At 43.4% G+C, this 21,828-nt stretch overlaps 1 protein-coding gene across 2 annotated transcripts in view; it reads left to right on the top strand.

The window, feature by feature from the left end:
* The window catches only part of CACNB3 (calcium voltage-gated channel auxiliary subunit beta 3), a 426,341-nt gene that overhangs the window by 80,117 nt on the left and 324,396 nt on the right, over positions 1-21,828 (top strand). The gene's annotated exons all lie outside the window — the stretch shown is intronic.

Raw genomic sequence — 21,828 nt, 5'->3', positions numbered from 1 at the left:
GAGAAACGGAGGAGTGTCTGGGCGAACGCTGGGTGTGTTTATGACGTCAAACCAGGAACGACAAGCACTGAACTGATCGCAGATGCCGAGTAAGGTTGAAGTTACTCAGAAACTGCTAAGAGGTGTGTATTCGCAATTTTGAGAATCTTTCGTTCGCAATTTTACTATGCTATGATTCACTCCCAGTAGGCGGCGGCTTAGCGTGTGCAAAGCTGCTAAAAGCAGCTTGCGAGCGAACAACTCGGAATGACCCCCAATAAGTACAACATCAAAGGAGAAATTTATTAATATTTACAGCTATATTAATTGTAATACATCATGGGTCATATACCTATTAGAATGTGGGTGTAATCTAAAATACGTCGGTAGAACGACTAGAGCCCTCAAATCCAGATTTATGGAACATCGCAGAAATATTATCAATGGGCTTTCTAAACATAGCGTATCGAGACACTTTTTATACCATCATAACAAGGATCCAGGGTCTCTGCGATTGGTCGGATTAGAGCATATTACACAGACAAATCGGGGAGGTGACAGGTTCATTAGATTATGCCGACAGGAGATATTCTGGACCTTTCAGCTCAATTCATTATATCCCAGTGGCCTCAATGAGGCACTAGAACTAAATGCTATATTATAATTTTTTGAATATAAATATATGAAATATATAATTATATCTGCGCATGTGTACATACAGCATAATATGACCAATATAGGCAAACATACAATCTATATTTGTAGGTCATTATAATATTCTACTACAAGAAGTCAGCAGTGAAACAAAGTATCAGAGATCTGACTGAGTCTACTCTATCTGCCAAACAATTTTGATATATCCATCTATATATGTGTATTGCCTTGACTGTAGAATATAGCTGTGGCAGATTAATAATAAATAAATAGTATACTTAGAAGAACTAATTGTATGATCTATATATATGGTCTGTATATGAAAACATCTATTGGACAGATATGGTCACGTGCTATAGACACGTGACATGTAGTCTCTGATAAATGGGAACTTATGTTTATCTTTATGCTATATGCTCATCTGTGTAAAAGTTTAATGTTTAATTACCATCTTAATTATGACTAATAGAAACAGATATCATGCTGTATATATATAAGAAATGTAGCCTAATTAAAGAAACAATTATGGTTATCTAAGCAAGGGCAATGACATATTCATAAGACTGTGATCACATTAAGGCATCGGATTAAGGGAATGACACACTTCCGGCTGTATGCGCCGATCACGTGAGCGTATCTCATCACGTGATCAGGTGCATCAGAACAAACAGGCGATGGAGCTGGGTATTAGACTAAGGGAATGACACACTTCCGGTCATATGCGCCGATCACGTGGGCGGACCTCGTCACGTGACTAGGCACATTAGAATGAATAGTCGATAGAGCTGGATACAATTCCGGTGGTGCGCGCCAATCACGTGTACTGCTACAATTGGTAACAACCGGTCATATGACCGGAAGTGGTGAAATTTAGCATTAGCAGTATGTAAATATGCGTTCCAAATATAGGAAATTAGTATATGCGGTCATGTGATTGGCCTTACTAACCAGGAAGTGCTCCGATTTCCTTTGTTTTAAATCTAATAAATATATATTAAAAACACTTTTAATACACATGTACATTTGTCTCCTTCAAATACAGATATTTTAAATTGGATATGGATTTGGTTTATTGTTTTTTAATCATTATGAGATTGTGAATTGAACTCCAGCTGTCATCAATGGGCAATCAGCACAGCCTTTAAAAAGGGCACCTTTACAATGGGCACACATACCTTGACAAAGCTGTGGATACAGCGAAACGCGTTGGTTTACAGGAGCCGGGCACTACAGATTCCACTGTTTCATCTTGGAAAACGCCTAGAAGTCCACTTACAAGCTATATGGGGATTTGGCAGATGTCCACAGAGGTAGAAGAGAACAAGCTTTAAACAGGACTGAGTTTCTGTTCAGAACTAAGCAAAACAAAAGGTTTGTCTTCATTATCCATGTGGACTAATATCTACCAGCATTGAAAACTGCACCCAGGACTGTGTCTTAATTTTCTTGGATCCTATAGAGTGGATTTTGTCCAGGCTTCCTATGTGGTAATACACCAAATATAATGCTGTGCTCGCCCTTTTATAACACAATTTTATATGCAATTTTATTGATTGTTTAATTATTTAATTTATGTAATAAAATACATTTGGATTTCATATCCAATTTTGGAAGCGCTGTATACACTTTCCTTTATTGTTAACCTCAGGGGCTAACTACCCCTTCAAACAGCAGCTTACAGGACAAACAGCTCCTCTTGATAGCGCCGGGCTTATTACCTTGGTAATTTCCTTTCCTGCAATCACAAGTTGGACGAGTTGCAGTGGCTTGATCACAGATATCTCTACAGTCTGGAGCTATGTATGTACCATATGTATGTACCATAGTGCTGCATATAGGTGAATTTACACGCACAGACTAACGAGGGCAAGCTAACTGTATCTACTTCAAAGACATTAATACTTATAAAACAAGAACCTTAATAAAGTTTCTGTAGCTTTTTATTGCGCATTAGATGAGCCAAGTTTGTATTGTGCAAAAAAGGAAATGGTATCTTGAAGATGTGCGCAACAAAGCTGCTCTAACGTATAAATACTCCTAAAAAGGTGTCACCACCCCCGACAACATATACATACAAGGTTCACAGGAGAAGATACTCGTATGAGCGCATACTACCAAAAATTAAATTACAAAGTATACATTCCTTGTGTATCCACGGTGAATTTCCTAATCCTCTGCCTCCAATGTTTTAGTGATCTGAGGTCAACGGTTTCTCCGTTCCAGTCGATGTATGGAAAAAAAACAATAAGACAGAGAATGTGTAGAAATGTTTTGCGTCCGTTTACTTCTATACAGCCCTCTGGTCCCAGTAGAAGAAAATACAAGTGTTCTGCAACTCGTACCCAGACTCACAATAGAGTACCCCACACTGTGTACGTAGCAGTTTCTTTATAGCAGACCCATATAAGACCTTCACCAGAGGCTCAAGAAGAGGAGATGCGTACCCTACTCACTTGTGAGGAGGGAAGTGTCAAACCAAAAAAGGTTTCTTTGGTCTTGTTGTGTTAAGTGTACACTGATCTTTCTTTGCCCGCAATCTCTTAATCGCCTTATTCAGCCCGTAATCCTCAATTCCAGTGGATATATAACAGGAAAGAACAGAACAATGTATAGAAATGACTTTTGACCACTCGTTTATATATAGCCCCTTAGATCCCAAAAGGAAGAGGGTAATGGTGGTTTGTAGTGCGTACCACAACTCACAATGGAGTACCCCGAGATGTGTATGTAATGGTTTCTTTACAGCAGGACCATCTGTGACCTCCACCAAGGGATATATGGGAAAAAATGCGTACCTTACTTACATGTGAGAAAGGAAATGACAAGTGACAAAAGGTTTCTTTAGTCTTGTCAAGTAGTCATCCCACTGATTCCTCTATATCATCGAATTGGTGATGTCATATTTCAGTCCAAACCAGAATTCTCAATACTCAGTTCCTTGCTTTGAGATAGCCCTCCGGAACCTGTCAGATTCCTGCACTGCAGTTTGGAGGAGTTTCTGTGCGATCTCCTCCAGTCACCAGTCCCGGCATCCACTTAGAGCTGGCAGCCCAGCACCACAGTCAATGACGGAGGGCTATCTCAAAGCAAGGAACTGAGTATTGAGAATTCTGGTTTGGACTGAAATATGACATCACCAATGCGATGATATAGAGGAATCAGTGGGATGACTACTTGACTGTGGTGCTGGGCTGCCAGCTCTAAGTGGATGCCGGGACTGGTGACTGGAGGAGATCGCACAGAAACTCCTCCAAACTGCAGTGCAGGAATCTGACAGGTTCCGGAGGGCTATCTCAAAGCAAGGAAATGAGAATTGAGAATTCTGGTTTGGACTGAAATATGACCTCACCAATTCGATGATATAGAGGAATCAGTGGGATGACTACTTGACAAGACTAAAGAAACCTTTTGTCACTTGTCATTTCCTTTCTCACATGTGAGTAAGGTACGCATTTTTTCCCATATATCCCTTGGTGGAGGTCACAGATGGTACTGCTGTAAAGAAACCATTACATACACATCTCGGGGTACTCCATTGTGAGTTGTGGTACGCACTACAAACCACCATTACCCTCTTCCTTTTGGGATCTAAGGGGCTATATATAAACGAGTGGTCAAAAGTCATTTCTGTACATTGTTCTGTTCTTTCCTGTTATATATCCACTGGAATTGAGGATTACGGGCTGAATAAGGCGATTAAGAGATTGCGGGCAAAGAAAGATCAGTGTACACTTAACACAACAAGACCAAAGAAACCTTTTTTGGTTTGACACTTCCCTCCTCACAAGTGAGTAGGGTACGCATCTCCTCTTCTAGAGCCTCTGGTGAAGGTCTTATATGGGTCTGCTATAAAGAAACTGCTACGTACACAGTGTGGGGTACTCTATTGTGAGTCTGGGTATGAGTTGCAGAACACTTGTATTTTCTTCTACTGGGACCAGAGGGCTGTATAGAAGTAAACGGACGCAAAACATTTCTACACGTTCTCTGTCTTTTTGTTTTTTTTCCATACATCGACTGGAACGGAGAAACCGTTGACCTCAGATCACTAAAACATTGGAGGCAGAGGATTAGGAAATTCACCGTGGATACACAAGGAATGTATACTTTGTAATTTAATTTTTGGTAGTATGCGCTCATACGAGTATCTTCTCCTGTGAACTTTGTATATAAGTTTGTATTGTGCTTTGTTTTTCACAAGAATATTTTTCAGATGATGATAGTGATAAATAAATGTTCATTTCCTCCCCTTGAACGTGAATCAATTAATAACTAGGAATATATCTACATGGATAACCACAACAATACAATGCAACCCTGAAGGCATCCATGCCCACTAGATGGTGCTATGGTACTTAATATTTTATATAGATGGCCAAGATCTTGATGCATGTGCGTGTGTGTGTGGTGTGTGTGTCTATGTGTGTATGTATGTATGTATGTATATATATATATATATATATATATATATATAGAGAGAGAGAGAGAGATAAATATCAGGAGCACTCACCAGTCTTCATAAGCCTTTTTTATTAGAATATATTTGAATGGACTGGTCCTGGTGACACATGCCCATATGGATGCTACCCCAGCGATTGATACAAAAGGCTAGAGTGTGGACTGTACGAGAATATATATATAAATATTATTTTTTAACTATGCAGAGCGTCACTCCTCTAAAACAGAACCAATAGTTAAACGAACTGGTGCCCTCAATTAGGAACACGTATAGTGTGGCTTCAAACATAGATCCCACAGCAGCAGCACTCAAATTAATAAAGCAGACAGGTATGTATACCATTTCAATGCTTGTAATGTTGCATTTTCGTCAGGGTGCAGCCGCTATGGGATCTTTCTCTCTCTCTCTCTATGTACAGTGGCGTAACTACTGCCCCCGCAGCCCTCGCGGTGGCTTGGGGGCGAGGGGCGCCACTGATTTAGCGCAGATTGACATGCGGACGAGCGTCCGCATGTCAATCTGCGGTCTCCTTCCCTCCGCTGCTGTAAGGAGGGACACGGAGGGCACAGCGCGCGTCTCTCCCGTGTCGCTCCTGGGTCTCCGGCGGGTCTAATAAAGGAAGTACCGTTCGTGAGCTCTGATTGGCTCACGAACCAGCACTTCCTTTACAGACCCGCCGGAGACCCAGGAGGGACACAGGAGAGGCGCGCGCTGTGCCCTCCGTGTCCCTCCAACACAAAGGAGCGGGGGGGAGAGCAGGGGAGCGCGGCACTGGGGGAGCATATGTGGCAGGCACTGAGGAGGCATATGTGGGACTGGGGGGGGGTATATTTAGCACTGGGGCACGTGAGTACCTGGCACTGTGGGGGAATATCTGGCACTGGGGGCATATGTGGCACTGGGGGGGGGGTATATGTGTACCTGGCACATGGGGGGGGCTATATTTGGCACTGGGGGCATGTGAGTACCTGGCACTGTGGGGGACTATCTGGCACTGGGGGCATATGTGGCACTGGGGGGGGGTATATGTGTACCTGGCACATGGGGGGGCTATATTTGGCACTGGGGGCATGTGAGTACCTGGCACTGTGGGGGAATACCTGGCACTGGGGGCATATGTGACACTGGGAGCACGGCCCTAGCAACAAGCACTACCCCCTAGCAACGAGCATGACACCCAGTGCATGAAACCCCTGGCAACGAACATGACACCCTGAGCATGAAAATCCCTGGCACCGTGCATGGAACCAAGAGCATGAAACCCCTGGCAACGAGCAGGTAATTTAAAAGTAATTAGAAGCCTTACTGTAGAACTTAATGTGTAATGGGCATTACGGTGTGTGGCATAATGTATCACGGACATTGCGGTGTGTGTCATAATGTGTCACAGGCATTACGGTGTGTGGCATACTATATCACGGGCATTGTGGTATGTGGTATAATGTCTCAGGGGCATTGCAGTGTGGCATAATGTATAACGGGCATTGCGGTGTGTGGCATAGGGTATAACGGGCATTGCGGTATGTGTCATAGGCATTACGGTGTATAGTATACTATATCACAGGCATTGTGATATGTGGTATAATGTATCAAGGTCATTGCAGTGTGTGGCATAATGTATCACGGACATTGCGGTGTGTGTCATAATGTGTCAGGCATTACGGTGTGTTGTATACTATATCACGGGCATTGTGGTATGTGGTATAATGTCTCAGGCTCATTGCGGTGTGTGTCAATGTGTCATAGGCATTGTATGTGCTATAATGTATCAGGGGCATTGCAGTGTGTAGCATAATGTATAACGGGCATTGCGATTCCTGTCATAATGTGTCACAGGCATTACGCTGTGTGGCATAATGTGTCGGGGGCATTACGGTGTGTGCATATTGTGTCATGTGCATTATTGTGTGTGGCATAATGTCTAAGGGCCATTGCAGTATGTGGCATAATGTATACTGGGCATTACTATAAGGAGGAAAAATGACAAATAATGTAAGGGGCATGAATCAGGATTATTTTTCTTTCCTGTGGTGGCTAACGTCTGGGCGTGCAGGTTGCAAAACTGGGGTATAAGGTAGTCTTTTCCTGCAATGCCACGCCCCTTTATGAGAAGCCACGCCCCCTTTTTGGCGGCGCGCGCATGTTTGTCCCTTTACTAGTGCCAATTATGGGGGATATGGGGGGGGGGGGGGGGCGCACCAAAGAATTTTTTGGCTTGGGGGAGAAAAATTTCTAGTTACGCCACTGTCTATGTATATATATATATATTTACAGTATATATATGTTGTGATGGCCTAATTCAGATGTGGTTGTTCTTGTTACTGCTGTTGTTCTCTTTTGCCATTCGCAATTGCGATTGTATGTTAATATGGACAGAGGCTAACCTGATAGGGGATACCCACTGTTGTCGCACCATTTCCGTCAGACGGCATATAATTGCTGATACATCGGAACCTTTATCGCAAATCCTAAGGACGCGCAGGCTGAGCTACTATCCCAGGTCGCAGAGGGTTCAACAGTAGCAAGTGAGATTACAACTGCTAATTTATGCACGGCTAGAAAACGACATGCCTGCGTTTATCCAACCACTACCTGTTCCCTTCCACAAACGCTGTCTTCCTGTCACTATCTCTGTGACTAATTCCTCGGAGTGACAGCCATCGCAATTCAATCTATGTGTGTGTACACTGCGGCTCAGATGTATGCAGAGTACGAAAACATTGACCAATTTGCGAAGAATAGCTGCTCTACGACCACATCTGAATTAGGCCCATGGTGCCAGTGAGCCACCTGAAAAAGAAGATGTGCCCAGTATACAGCCTAGGTGACGCCAGAGAGAGATGGTCTGTGGGAAATGGACAGGAGGTCTGTCCCAGTGGACTTGAATCTGCTACAGAGAGATTTAGCAGAGAGCTGAGGAGAGAGCCAGTGAGGTCATTCGGGTTTAAGTAAGAGGCCTGAAAAGAGCAAGAAGCTGAGGAGAGAGACTGAGGCCCTCATTCAGCATCGATCGATATTGAGACTGAAATTGCGATTGTCTCAGAATTGCTACTGCTAAAAATCGCATGTGAAGAGCAACCCTGAAATGGTAAAAGACACCCACCGATGCAATCACAACTCTGTGTACGCATTTTCAGAATTGCGATCAATACACAGAAACCAAGTACCATCAACAATTGCGGTTGACCCATGCCTGCTCAGAATAATGCGGATGCCACCATGCTTTTAATCGCAAGCAATTACAGCTGACGTCAGATATGCACCCCAAAAATGGCCATGAAACACCTGCACTTTGTCAACCACTCACCACAAATGTCATGTCCCACAAACGGTCACTTCCTGTCAATCAATTTGTGATCGCATCTCACTGACCCTGTGGATGCATCGCAATGCTGAGTCATAGGACGCAGCTCGAATCAGTAATGCATGTAAGCAGCAGGGGTAACTCCTCCACCCACATCTGAATCAGACCCCTTATGTCACAATATATATCTTAAACATGTATCGCTTACTTCCTCTTTTGGTCTCTCCCAGTGGACTTTATCCGCCAACACTGTTTCGGACACGCCCTTGATAATCTTTATCTTATCCAACTTGGTTTACCCACGACCTCTTTTCTGTCAGCCTCACCATACCTTATGCTCCCAATCATGCAACTAACAGCAACAGCTAAATACCTATGACCCATCCGCTTCTCATATCTAGTAAGTATACTTACCCCTCCGGAGTCTTACCCCTCCGGAGTCCCACGACGACAGGCCTGCAGTGTGGGCACAAATCGCTTGGAAAATGGCCATTTTCGAGTGATTTGCGCATGCGCACTGGAGATGTCCTTGGGAACAAGGCGCGGGTGCCATGTTCCCGGAGACCTGCACTATGCCAGAGTCTACTTGCTGCCGGTCTCCTCCTCTCTTAAAACACCCCTGCTTGGATGGGCTCAAACTGGATGTAAGCAGCCCTGGCCACAGAGACAGGGGTGCCCGGGGTAACACCCCCTGTGGCCTCCCCCTCCCACCCCCTTAATCTGGCCCAATGCAGCATCAAACTGAAATCATGGCACACCAAGCAATCCCGCTTGCTATAAAAGTGCACAGGCACTGCTGAGCGGCCCTGGAGAAATATAATTTCTATGCTGATTTCCTCTACTGTAAATTCATCCTGCCATATTACAGCTTTTTCACCTGCTTAGCAAACATACTTTTTCGCATATATTCACCCAGGCTTCTAACCCCATCTTCTCTTTGCCACCTTTAATTCACATATCTGCCCACTTGCATTTCCTCTCCCTTCTCCTGCATGGCCCATGTTTTTATGTTGTTTTTGTTTTTTTTTTGTTTTTTTAACCATACAAGATATTTCCCATTCCAAATCATACACCCACCCAATTTCTCCAGTCTCCAATAAACCCTCAGTGCACTCTCTCCAGTAACTCTATTCACTTCCAACTTCTTTGCTCCCTGTCCCATACTGCATGCCCACCAATAGCTCACCTCTTCAACCTGTCTCTTAACTGGCATATTTCATTTTTATTTAAATATGCTTTTATCTCATCAATGGTAATGACACTATTTATTAAGCCCCCTCTCTCTCTCTCTCTCTCTCTCTCTCTCTCTGTACTGCCATATTTTTCTCCAAGGGTATATGTGCATATTTCCAACAGTACCAGCCACTCCTTTCTGCTTCTAAACATTCATAATGAGCACCGCTGAGTATATACTGGGCTTTATGATTCCATAGCTGCATATTATATAAGTCACTAAATATACATTGTTGGGGTTGTTCCATATACACTGCCTTACTTGTTTAGTCTTCTGCCACCAGAGTCTTCTTTAGGGGATGTGGTTACATTGCCGGCAGTCGGGATCCCGGCGGTCAGGATACTGACGCCGGAATCCCGGCCACTGACAATGCCACTAGCCGGAATCTCGGCTAACAGGGGCTATTCCCACTCGTGGGTGTCCACAACAGCCATAGAGTGGGAATAGGACCTGTGGCGAGCGCAGCAAGCCACCAAGCCTGCTAGGGGCTTTGTTGCGCTCGGCCACCTGCCGGCATTCTAACAAAGAGGGTTCTAAAGGAACTTTGGGTATGGGATGCCGGTGGCCGGGATCACGGCGGTTAGCATACCGATGCCGGGATCCCGGCCACCGGCATCCCATACCCAGCGCTTTTTTAGAACCCTCTTTGTTAGCTTAGATTAGTTTTGTGACAACCACTTTGCAAATCCCAACACCGGTGCCCTGTGACTTCCAGAATCTAGTTCACTCAACACAGCCCCTTCATACATTCCAGATCTCCTATAAAAATACTCTCTCTGAACTGCGTCTTGCCTCATCTCTGGTGGCCACTTGCTTACACTACTACCCACAGCAATGAACCATCACTGTCAGATAATCTACTTGGAATCTCACTCGCTTCTCTTGTTTTAGCTGTGTCCTCTTCTATTTAGACTATAAGCGCTCTCATGCTCAGGGCCTACCCCATGTCAGCATTTATTTGCTCTACATTGTATGTACCTGTTTTTTTATGTATGTCCTGGTCTTCCCTATTGTCCATACCTGCTGAGTACTATAGTACCTAACAAATATAAAATATTATATTTGTCTATCTTTGTATATTACTACAAATTCCCAATAGTTAGAAATGCAAATCTATGACAAAATAAGCCCTGGTTTATCAAACGTGGTCTCTTTTGAGGTCTACTTTTATTTACAGTACGGAATTTACAAGCTGAATCAAAAGGGTTTTTTGTAAGATTTTAATGAATAGAGTTTTAAGGGCTAATGGGGGTCATTCCGAGTTGATCGCACATAGCAACTTTTTGCTTCTCGTGCGATCAACTAGACGCCGCCTATGGGGGAGTGTATTTTAGCATAGCAGGGCTGCAATCGCTTGTGCAGCCCTGCTATGCTAAAAAAGTTTTGTGCAGAACAAGACTTGCCCTGCAGTTACTTAACCCTGGCCCTCATTCCGAGTTGTTCGCTCACTAGCTGCTTTTACCAGCCGTGCAAACGCTAAGCCGCTGTCCTCTGGGAGTGTAGCTTAGCAGAAGTGCGAACGAAAGGATCGCATCGCTGCTACAAAAAAAGATTGTGTAGTTTCTGAGCAGCTCCAGTCCTACTCCTAGCTTGCGATCACTTCAGACTGTTTAGTTCCTGTATTGACGTCACGAACACGCCCTGCGTTCGGCCAGCCACGCCTGCGTTTCCCCAGGCACGCCCGCGTTTGTATCTGACACGTCTGCGTTTTTACAAACACTCCCTGAAAACGGTCAGTTACCACCCAGAAACACCCACTTCCTGTCAATCACTCTGTGTGAAACTGCATTGGCTGTTGTGAAAGTACGTCGCGCGTGCGCACTGCACCGCATACGCATGCGCAGAAGTGCCGCTTTTTTACCTAATCGCTGCGCTGCGAACGAAAACAGCTAGCAAACAACTCAGAATGACCCCCCCCCCCCGTGCGATGGTTCCAGCGGTGAAGGTCCCGGAATTGACGTCAGACAACCGCCCTCCAAAAGCCTGGACACGCCTGCGTTTGGATCTCCACGCCCGGAAAACGGTGAGTATCCGCCCCGGAACGCCTCCCCGCTTTCAATCTTCTTGCGATCGCGCTAGCGATCACTTTCTTTTTTTCTTCTGGTCATTGCCTGGTGACGGCTGTCGCTGGGCAACGACGCGCGTGCGCATTGCGGGCACCGCGCATGCGCAGATCCGACCAGTTCGCACCGCAGCGATGAACTGCAGCATGCACACGGGTCGGAATGACCCCCAATGTGCTATATGTTGGGTTTGACAAACTAGTTTAGAATGCAAATTGCTATCCTGACTTTATTATTGTAAGAGAATATAAACTGAAAGCTTTATTAAGTGGTGTTTTTAACAAAAAAGCAGCAAACCCTCCAAAAAATGAGTCACCTCTGACAGGTGAATTTTTCTAAAGTACAAGGATTCTTGTGGGCAGATGTACTAAGCCTTGGAGAGTGATAAAGAGGAGAGAGAAAACCTACCAACCAATCAGTTCCTATCATTTTTCAAACATGGCAGTTAGGAGCTGATCGGTTGGTACTTTATATCTCTTCGATTTATCACTCTCCAAGGCTTAGTACATCTCCCCCTTGGATCTTTTCTGCAGTGGGTTCTTTTTCACATGTGTAATGTTCTAATTTCCTGCCAGGTCAGAGCAGGTAGACCACTGCTTCCCCTCAAAGCCATTACACTGCGCCTCATATCAGTCACAGTGTCCCAACATCAGTTGTAAGATGGCGGGGTTGGTAGAAACAGGGGGTAATTCCAAGTTGATCGCAGCAGGAAATTTTTTAGCAGTTGGGCAAAACCATGTGCACTGCAGGGGAGGCAGATATAACATGTGCAGAGAGAGTTAGATTTGGGTGTGGTGAGTTCAATCTGCAAGCTAAATTGCAGTGTAAAAATAAAGCAGCCAGTATTTACCCTGCACAGAAACAAAATAACCCACCCAAATCTAACTCTCTCTGCAAATGTTTTATCTGCCCCCCCTGCAGTGCACATGGTTTTGCCCAACTGCTAAAAAATTTCCTGCTGCCATCAACTTGGAATTACCCCCATTATCTCTACAATATGCAAACATCTAATCATTTAGTTGTATTAAAAAATGATAAGTTAATTTTTTTCCATATCATAAGGGATTAGCTGCTTGTATGTGTGCTAACCTGCACCGGCTGCAGGAAGTCCGGTTGCGCATGAGAGATCATGAGCAGTGGGGCCAGCCAGGAGGTAAGACACAATGCATCAATGTGGCAGGGATCGCCGTTGGGGGGAGTTCTCTTTCCCACCACTCCGGCGGCCAGTGGTGTTGTTTCCTGCTTCGCCTTGATAAGAGGGCTCAGTTAGGGTTAGGCTACATAACGGTAGGATTAGGCTGTCAGAGGGGCAGGTTAGGGGTATGGTAAAAATTCATACCGGAATCCGTCTTGAGTTTGTATGTCAGGATGCCGCTGTCGGCATCAGACTCTGGGGATTTCAACTGCCAGGATATCATACCCAACCTGATGGTACTTTATCTCTCTTCACTCTATCGCTCTCCAAGGCTTAGTACATTTCCCCACCTACTTCTCACTGCTTGCTAAGAGCTGTTAATGGGCCTAATTCAGACCTGATCGCTAGGCTGTGTTTTCGTACAGCCTGTGATCAGGTCTGGACTGCGCATGCGTATGTACCGCAATGGGCACACGCGTCTGTCCGCAGCGCCAGGAAGCGCCGGACAGCGATGGGATGGTATGAGAAATGCGAATGCACAGGCGATCGCAAGGTGACTGACAGGAAGAGGCCATTTGTGGGTGGCAACTGACTGTTTTAGAGGAGTGTCCGGAAAAACGCAGGAGGGACCAAGCATTTGAAGGAAAGGTTTCTTACATCAGCTCCAGCCCCAATTATCGCACTGGAAGAGTAAGTCCTGGTCTGTGCAGACACTGCACAAACTTCTATTTGTGCAGCTCTCCTGCACATGCGATTGCACCCCTGCACAGCGATTTCCCCCTCCCCCTGTAGGCGGCGACTACCTGATCGCAGGGATGCAAAAAACGCACCTTAGCGATCTGGTCTGAATTAGGCCCAATATCCAGATGGTTACACACTCATCTGCCTCTCTTTGCATCCCTTCTCAATCACATGGGAGAGCAGTATACAGACCTCTAGAATGCTCTGATACTCCAGGCTCAAACTGGGGCATGAAGGGCCCACCGGGGAATGCAGTGATAGGGACCCTTGCTTAGTGGTGTGGCCAGTCATCACAGGGGTTTGCCTAACCAATAGAGAGCGCATGGTCTGGGCCTCTTGATAAATATATTATATATGTATATATATAGAGAGAGAGAGAGAGAGAGAAAGAGAGAATCAATAGAGATGAAACAGAGTGCACTGCTGGGGGCTCCCAATACTGCTGATCTTCGATTCTCTTCGAACAGAGAAAATCAATCACCAGATCATCTTGAAAAACACAAGGCAGCCAATTGTGATAAACTCAACTAACTCGACTATCCGGTACACAGATTACCTATATGTTGTTTGTGGTTCCAGTTTATTGAGAAATATTACACCATGAGGCGCTTGTTTTATCTCTATTGATTCCAGATTCTGGTGCCTCTAACCCAGCGGCGTATGTAGAAACTGAGCAGCCCTCCATTGAGAAATCCTTGGAACAAAAGTGTCAATCAAAACAAGATACGGAACATTTCCACCTATATAACTCTGGAGAAGAGAAGCAGTGGACTGACTTACTATTGTTTATATATATATATATATATATATATATATAAAATTCTAAACGCATATAAAGATGTAGGGGCGCCAATAGTGCATTAAAAGTGTAACAGGTTTGTTTAAAAAGTTCCAAAGTGTAACAACAGTAGGTATACTTCTTACCAAAGCTGGCGGTTAGACCACCGCTAGTGTAACAGATGTTAGATTACCCAAAGGCATGAACACCGCGTCCTCAGACCGGGATCTGTTCCTTACGTCAAACCACGCCCTTTGCACTTTGGAACTTTTTAAATAAACCTGTTATACTTTTAATGCACTTTGACGCCCCTGCTTCTTTATATGCTTTTAGAAAATCCTTTAACCGTCCGGAACTCGGGTCTCTGGGGAAAACGACAGCCGGCATCCCGGTGTGCAGACTGACAATAATCAGCTGTGAAAGGTCTGGATGTCATTGTTTCAACTGAAGTGATTTATCCATTATTGGACTTGTAGTTCCACGAAGGACAGTGCTTTGAAATTCACAGTGTATGCGCCCATACTTTTCTTTTAATTAATATATATATATATATATATATATATATACAGGTTGAGTATCCCATATCCAAATATTCCGAAATACGGAATATTCCGAAATACGGACTTTTTTGAGTGAGAGTGAGATAGTGAAACCTTTGTTTTCTGATTTCTCAATGTACACAAACTTTGTTTAATACACAAAGTTATTAAAAATATTGTATTAACTGACCTTCAGGCTGTGTGTATAAGGTGTATATGAAACTTTAATGAATTGTGTGCATGTACACACATTTTGATTGATGCACAAAATTATAAAATATATTGGATAAAATTACCATCAGGCTGTGTGTATAAGGTGTATATGAAACATACATGCATTCTGTGCTTAGACTTGGGTCCCATCACCATGATATCTCATTATGGTATGCAATTATTCCAAAATACGGAAAAATCCGATATCCAAAATACCTCTGGTCCCAAGCATTTTGGATAAGGGATACTCAACCTGTGTATATATATATATATATATATTAGTAAATACTGCCTACTGCATGCATGACAATGTACCAGATTAATAACAGGAATGCACTGTAGAGAGTACATCATAGTCCTGTGCAGTATAAGATAACATACTCTACAGTATATTATTTGGGGACTCCTCTTCCCCTCTATCAGCAATACCTCTGAAGCTCTAATGGTGCCCTTACGCTTTTGAGATAATAGGTGCTATCCTTCGATTTCCACTGCATCTGTGAGAGAAATCGAAGGATTGTATGCACATTTTAGGTACCTTGAGACACCATGCGCAGGCACGCCGCTCAAATGTCGCGTCTCAAGATAGTATGTGCTGCACATATTTCTCGCATCGCAGTGCGATCGCATGTGGTTTTTAAACCACATGCGATATATTGCACTGCGAAGTGCGATGGGCACCCTCTGGCTACTCCCACTCGGCGGTGACGTGACGATCACGTGATTACCATGCGATCTATCGCATGATAATCACTTTGGCAGTTCAGGTGCGATTTCATCGCACCTAAACTGCCGGTGCAATGCCCCGCGACGCACAAGTGTATGGGTACCATTACCCTCTCCTGGGTCAGGGGCAAATTTAGGTATCAGGTCACCCCTAGGCACATTATTGGTCGGCCCTGTGATGTTAGTGTATTAGAATGCTTAATATTTGTAGACACTCCCTTACTAACATGTGAAAGCCTGAATCTTCAGTGATGGTCCCTAGGACCAGGGGGATGCTGGGAAGTGGGTGGTCCAGTGTGCAGTGTGTCTGGAGTTGGTGATGGAATAAACAGCACAGCAGTGAATTCACATGTCTCTGTGTCCTGATGACTGGATTTACAAACATACAAACAAAACATGGTGTCAGAAGAAGTTTAACTTGGACTGCTAGTGCTCTCAGAGTGTGAAAGAATCCTGCAGCAGTTTGTAAGGCTGTGATACTCTGTGTCTGCAAAGCCTGCCGTGTGCTCCTCTCTTCAAACAGTGAGTAACCATGGATAAACTAGCTCCTCCAACCGGCATGCTGATGTCTGGTAACTTGTCTGAAAACTGGAAAAGATTTAAGCAAAGGTTTAATATATATCTTGCTGCATGTGGAGCTGATACAGAGGCTGACAAAACGAAGGCATCCATTTTCCTCCATGTGATAGGAGAGGATGTGCTGGACATTTATAATAGTTTTCAGTTTGCTGAGGGGCAGAATATGGTGCTATCTTCTATAATGCAAAAGTTTGAAGATTACTTTGTGCCAAGGAAAAATGTGACATATGAAAGATATAAGTTTTTCACATGTGATCAGAAGTCTGTAGATGGATTTGATCAGTATGTTCCAGAGCTGCAATCACTCAGTAAAACCTGTGAGTTTGGTGATTTAAAGGATTCACTGATTAGAGATCGTATTGTCTGTGGAATATCTGATAATGGACTTAGAGAGAGACTGCTGAGAGAGCAAGACCTAACACTAGATAAGGCAGTGACTATGTGCAGATCTGCAGAAATAACTAGATTTCAAGCCAAAAAGTTACACAAGGAAGTTGATGCTGCTGTCCATGTAGTGCAGAACACAGAGCCAAGAAAACCTCCATTCTCAAGAATGAAGCAGTCTAAGCCACAGTCTAATAAGGAAATGTGTAGTAGATGTGGAAATGCTCACAATTCTAAAATGTGCCCTGCTTATGGTAAAACCTGCATGAAATGTGGTAGACTTAATCATTTTGCCAAATGCTGTAAAATGAAAAGGGAAACAAGCAATGTGCATGCTGTTAAACAAACAGAGGAATTCTTTGTGGATTGCATTGAACTTTGCAGTGCAGATAAGAAAGAATGGATTGTCCCTTTAACTGTGAACGGGATTGTCATTCCCTTTAAGCTTGATACTGGCGCGCAGGTGAATTTAATATCGTTTCAAGACTATAAGACTTTTAGAGTAAAACCTAAAATTCATCCAGCCAAAGTGAAAGTTACAGGGTACATTGGGGAGGAAATTCCTGTGAAAGGTACATGCTTAGTGACACTGAAATATAAGGGACAACAGTTTAAAACATCTCTACTGATTGTGGATAAAAATGTGCAACCGATTCTAGGATTAAGTTCCTGTGAGAAACTAAGCTTGCTAAAGAAAGTTTTTATGGTGACATCACAAGAAGAAGATGACTGCAAATCGATGTTTACAGAATACAGAGACTTGTTTGAAGCTCTAGGTTGTTTGCCTGGAGAGCATAAAATAAATATAGACACGCAAGTTTCTTCAGTGATACACCCCTGTAGAAAAGTGCAGTTTTTGCGCTGAGAGAAAAACTGAAACAAGAGTTAAATCGCATGGAAGCCTTGGGTGTGATACAGAAAGTTGATGAGCCTACTGAATGGGTAAGCTCCTTAGTAATTGTTGAAAATAAAAATGGACAACTCAGAATATGTCTAGACCCCAAAGATTTAAACAAAGCTATTAAACGAGAACATTTCAAACTAACAACCAGAGATGAAATCATGTCGCAATTTGCGGGAGCAAAATGGTTCAGTAAATTGGACGCATCTTCAGGATTCTGGCAAATGAAGCTAGATGAGGCCAGCTCAAAACTTTGTACATTTAATACACCAGAAGGTTGATACAGATTTCTTCGACTACCATATGGAATATTGTCTGCTCCAGAAGTATATCACAAAAAGAAACACATGATTTTTGAACATATTCCAGGTGTTGAAACAGTGATGGATGACATTATTGTCTGGGGATCTACAAAGGAAAAACATGGTTCTAGATTGAGACAAGTAATGGAACTTGTCAAGAAAGTGAATCTAAAGCTAAACAAGGACAAATGTGAATTTGGCGTGAATACACTTACCTTTATGGGCGACGTGGTCTTGGATCAAGGTGTAAAACCAGACCCAAGGAAAATATCAGCCATAGTTAACATGGAACGTCCTAACAACAAAGACGACGTCAGAAGATTCCTAGGACTGATTACTTACTTAGGAAAGTTTATTTCTCAACTCTCTGAACGAACAGCCTCTCTTAGATGGTTGTTGGACAAAGATAACGAGTGGATGTGGTCACATGAACAAGAAGAAAGTTGGCAAAACTTGAAACAGATCATTACAGAGCAACCAGTGCTAAAATTCTTTGATCCTGCGAAAAGAATAAGAATTTCAGCAGATGCTTCGCAATTTGGCCTAGGCTCAGTGCTGTTACAAGAACATGAGGATACATGGCAACCAGTAATCTATGCATCAAGAGCACTGACAAGTGCTGAAACAAGGTATGCTCAGATAGAAAAAGAACTTTTAGCGATCACATATGCATGTGAGCGATTTCATCAGTTTGTATATGGTCAAACATTTACAGTGTAAACTGACCACAAGCCATTGGTAGCTATCATGACTAAATCATTACATGACTGTCCCATGAGAATGCAACGAATGCTTATCAGACTACAGAAATATGATGTACACTTGCTGTACTATCCCGGCAAATACATATACATTGCTGATACACTTTCTCGTGCTGTGGACAAAAGTGAAGGTTCCAAAAGTCTGATGGATGAAGAGATAGAAGCCTATGTTAATTTGATCGTAGCTTCTCTACCAGTGTCTCTTGCAAGACAAGAACATATTAGGAAAGAAACTGAGACAGATGACACAATGAAAGTGTTGAAAGATATCATTCTGAAAGGTTGGCCAGCAGAAAAACATGCGTTCCCGCTGTCTATCCATGATTATTGGATGTACCGCGGTGACCTTACAGTTGTCGATGGTATTATTTACAAAGGCAATAGGTTTGTCATACCTGCACGACTAATAAAAACTATGCTGTGCAAGATACATGAAGGCCACTTAGGAGAAGAAAAATGTAAGCGGAGAGCGCGTGAAGTTATGTATTGGCCAAGAATAAACCAAGACATAGCACAGACTACAGCTACATGTTAATTACGTCTTACGTATAGACCGAAACAACAAGTCGAGCCACTGAGTCCTCACGCAGTGCCAGAGAGACCGTACCAGAAAGTTGGCGCAGATTTGTTTGATTGTAATGGGAAAATGTACATTGTCGTGACTGATTATTACCTTAACTACCCTGAGGTGAAGACACTACATACAACTACTAGTATAGCCGTAATCAATTGCATGAAGTCAATCTTTGCAAGGCATGGTGTTCCTATGGAAGTGTTCACTGACAATGGTCCTCAGTTTTCCAGTGCTGAAGTTAGACAATTTGCTGATGAGTGGGAATTTGTCCATACTACGTCAAGTCCCCACTATCCACGCTCAAATGGGTTGGTGGAAAGTTCAGTAAAAACTGTAAAGAGTCTCATGAAAAAAGCTCAAGAAGGTAAAGAAGATTTATACAAAAGTCTTTTAATCTACCGCAATACACCTTTACAGAATGGACTTTCTCCTGCACAAATGCTGATGGGAAGGAGGATTAGAGCAAATCTCCCGATACATGATGAACTGCTTTACACATGACTCAGCGTTGGTCAGACTGAGTAAGGAACGTCAACAGGCGAAACAGAAACTGTTCCATGACAGGCGGGCAAAAAGCTTATCTGATCTAAAATCAGGTGACCAAGTCTGTCTCAGAGATCACGAGAAAGGTATTTGGGGGCAGAAAGGTATTGTGCAAGCACAAGTAGCACCAAGATCTTATACTATACGTACAGAGCGTGGAACGGAAGTAAGAAGAAATCGGGTGGATTTAAGATCTCAACCTAACCATAATGAAAACAACATGACTGAAGAATACCCTTCATCTGACATGTATGATGATCCTGATAATGGTGAACAAACCACGATTCTAGAAAGGTCCAACATGGTCGATGAAACACAGACTGTGTATGAAAGACCCAAAAGGGAAATACGCAGACCTGAGAGACTCATTGAAACGTGTTAGATGATGTTCTTAATATGACGTTGTTAATTGTTGCATTGAAGCGTATAGGGCTTATCTTTAAAGAAAAGAGAATGTGATGTTAGTGTATTAGAATGCTTAATATTTGTAGACACTCCCTTACTAACATGTGTAAGCCTGAATCTTCAGTGATGGTCCCTAGGACCAGGGGGATGCTGGGAGGTGGGTGGTCCAGTGTGCAGTGTGTCTGGAGTTGGTGATGGAATAAACAGCACAGCAGTGAATTCACATGTCTTTGTGTCCTGATGACTGGATTTACAAACATACAAACAAAACAGGCCCCCATTACATAACTGTACACTTCATTTTGGAGCCAGATATGATGCTTCCAGACTGCAAAGGCAGCCCCTAACTCAACTCCTCTACCACCACAATTTACTGACCATTGTCCCTGCCAGTTACAAAATATAAACACAAGTTGTAATGACAAGAAAAAACAAAAGAATCACATGGCTTATGGTGTAGCAGGACACCTATGCAAGCGAGCATGCTGTGCCTCCCTGCGGCAAGTGTCATCCCTAGGACATGCCTAGTGGGAGATTCACCAAAGTCCTGGGTGCTGCATGGGGGAGATCTCATTAGGCAACTCCAGGCTTCTGGCTGCAGATTCTCACATCCGCCAGTCTTTCTCTGTGGTCTCTCCAGACCTCTTTCCTAGTGGTCTATTCATGAAGCAGTGAAAAGAGTGGAATAGTGAGCCAGTGAGTGCTGAGGTGACATTTATAAAGGACATTCTATAAAATTATATGTAGCGGCTGATTGGTTGCCATGGGCAACTTCTCCAATGGCTCACTTCTCCACGTTTCACTGCTTAATGAATAGACCCCTTAGGTCTTTCTTCTTGGCGTTAGAGCAGCATTGTTGCAGCCACCACGGCCCCACCCTTCTCCTCCCTCTGGGGAAGCACAGGAGCTACCTCCCTGCTTCCCAGCTCCAAGATGTCTCTCCCAAAGGCGGGAAAATCTTTCACTTTATAAGTTATGTTTCCTGCTTGGCCATGCCCCTTTTTGAGTCAAACTATTGGCTATGCCCCTTTTGTATGGAAAACTCTCCCAGGTCCCTATCATGCACTATTTAACACTGAAAGGGGAGTTATTCTAGTTACATCCCCTAGAGGGTGTTACAAGTGCAGCTATAGTATATCTCTCCCTCAGTCTGTAGTCACTTTACTATTTTTTCCCCCATTAATAGTTCAATGGACTTCTGTGTTGAAGGGGCCTATTCATCAAGCTGATAGATCTGTTATACATAAATACAAAGCAGTTTCTGCATGTTTTGTATAATGTATATCAATTTACGTGAGTGGTAATAACGAACAGACCCACAAGTGTGCTGTAAGCTATATCACTGTCCCATGATTTTCCAATTGCATAATTCAGTATACCGAAGTGCTTGCTTTCATTTGCACCTTCAACTGCATTTTACTGAACAAAACAATATTAGGGCAGACTAGATGGGCCCAGCGGGCCTTATCTACTGACAGTCTATGTTTCTATGTAATAGTTCTTGTAGTGTCGTTGCTAAGTAAAATTCCTTGTAAAGGGATTTTTACAGAAATT

Source organism: Pseudophryne corroboree, chromosome 2, assembly GCF_028390025.1.
Source record: "Pseudophryne corroboree isolate aPseCor3 chromosome 2, aPseCor3.hap2, whole genome shotgun sequence".
Taxonomy (NCBI): Eukaryota; Metazoa; Chordata; class Amphibia; order Anura; family Myobatrachidae; genus Pseudophryne; species Pseudophryne corroboree.
Note: the sequence above shows the minus strand (reverse complement) of the source record. Positions and strands in the feature narration are given on the sequence as shown.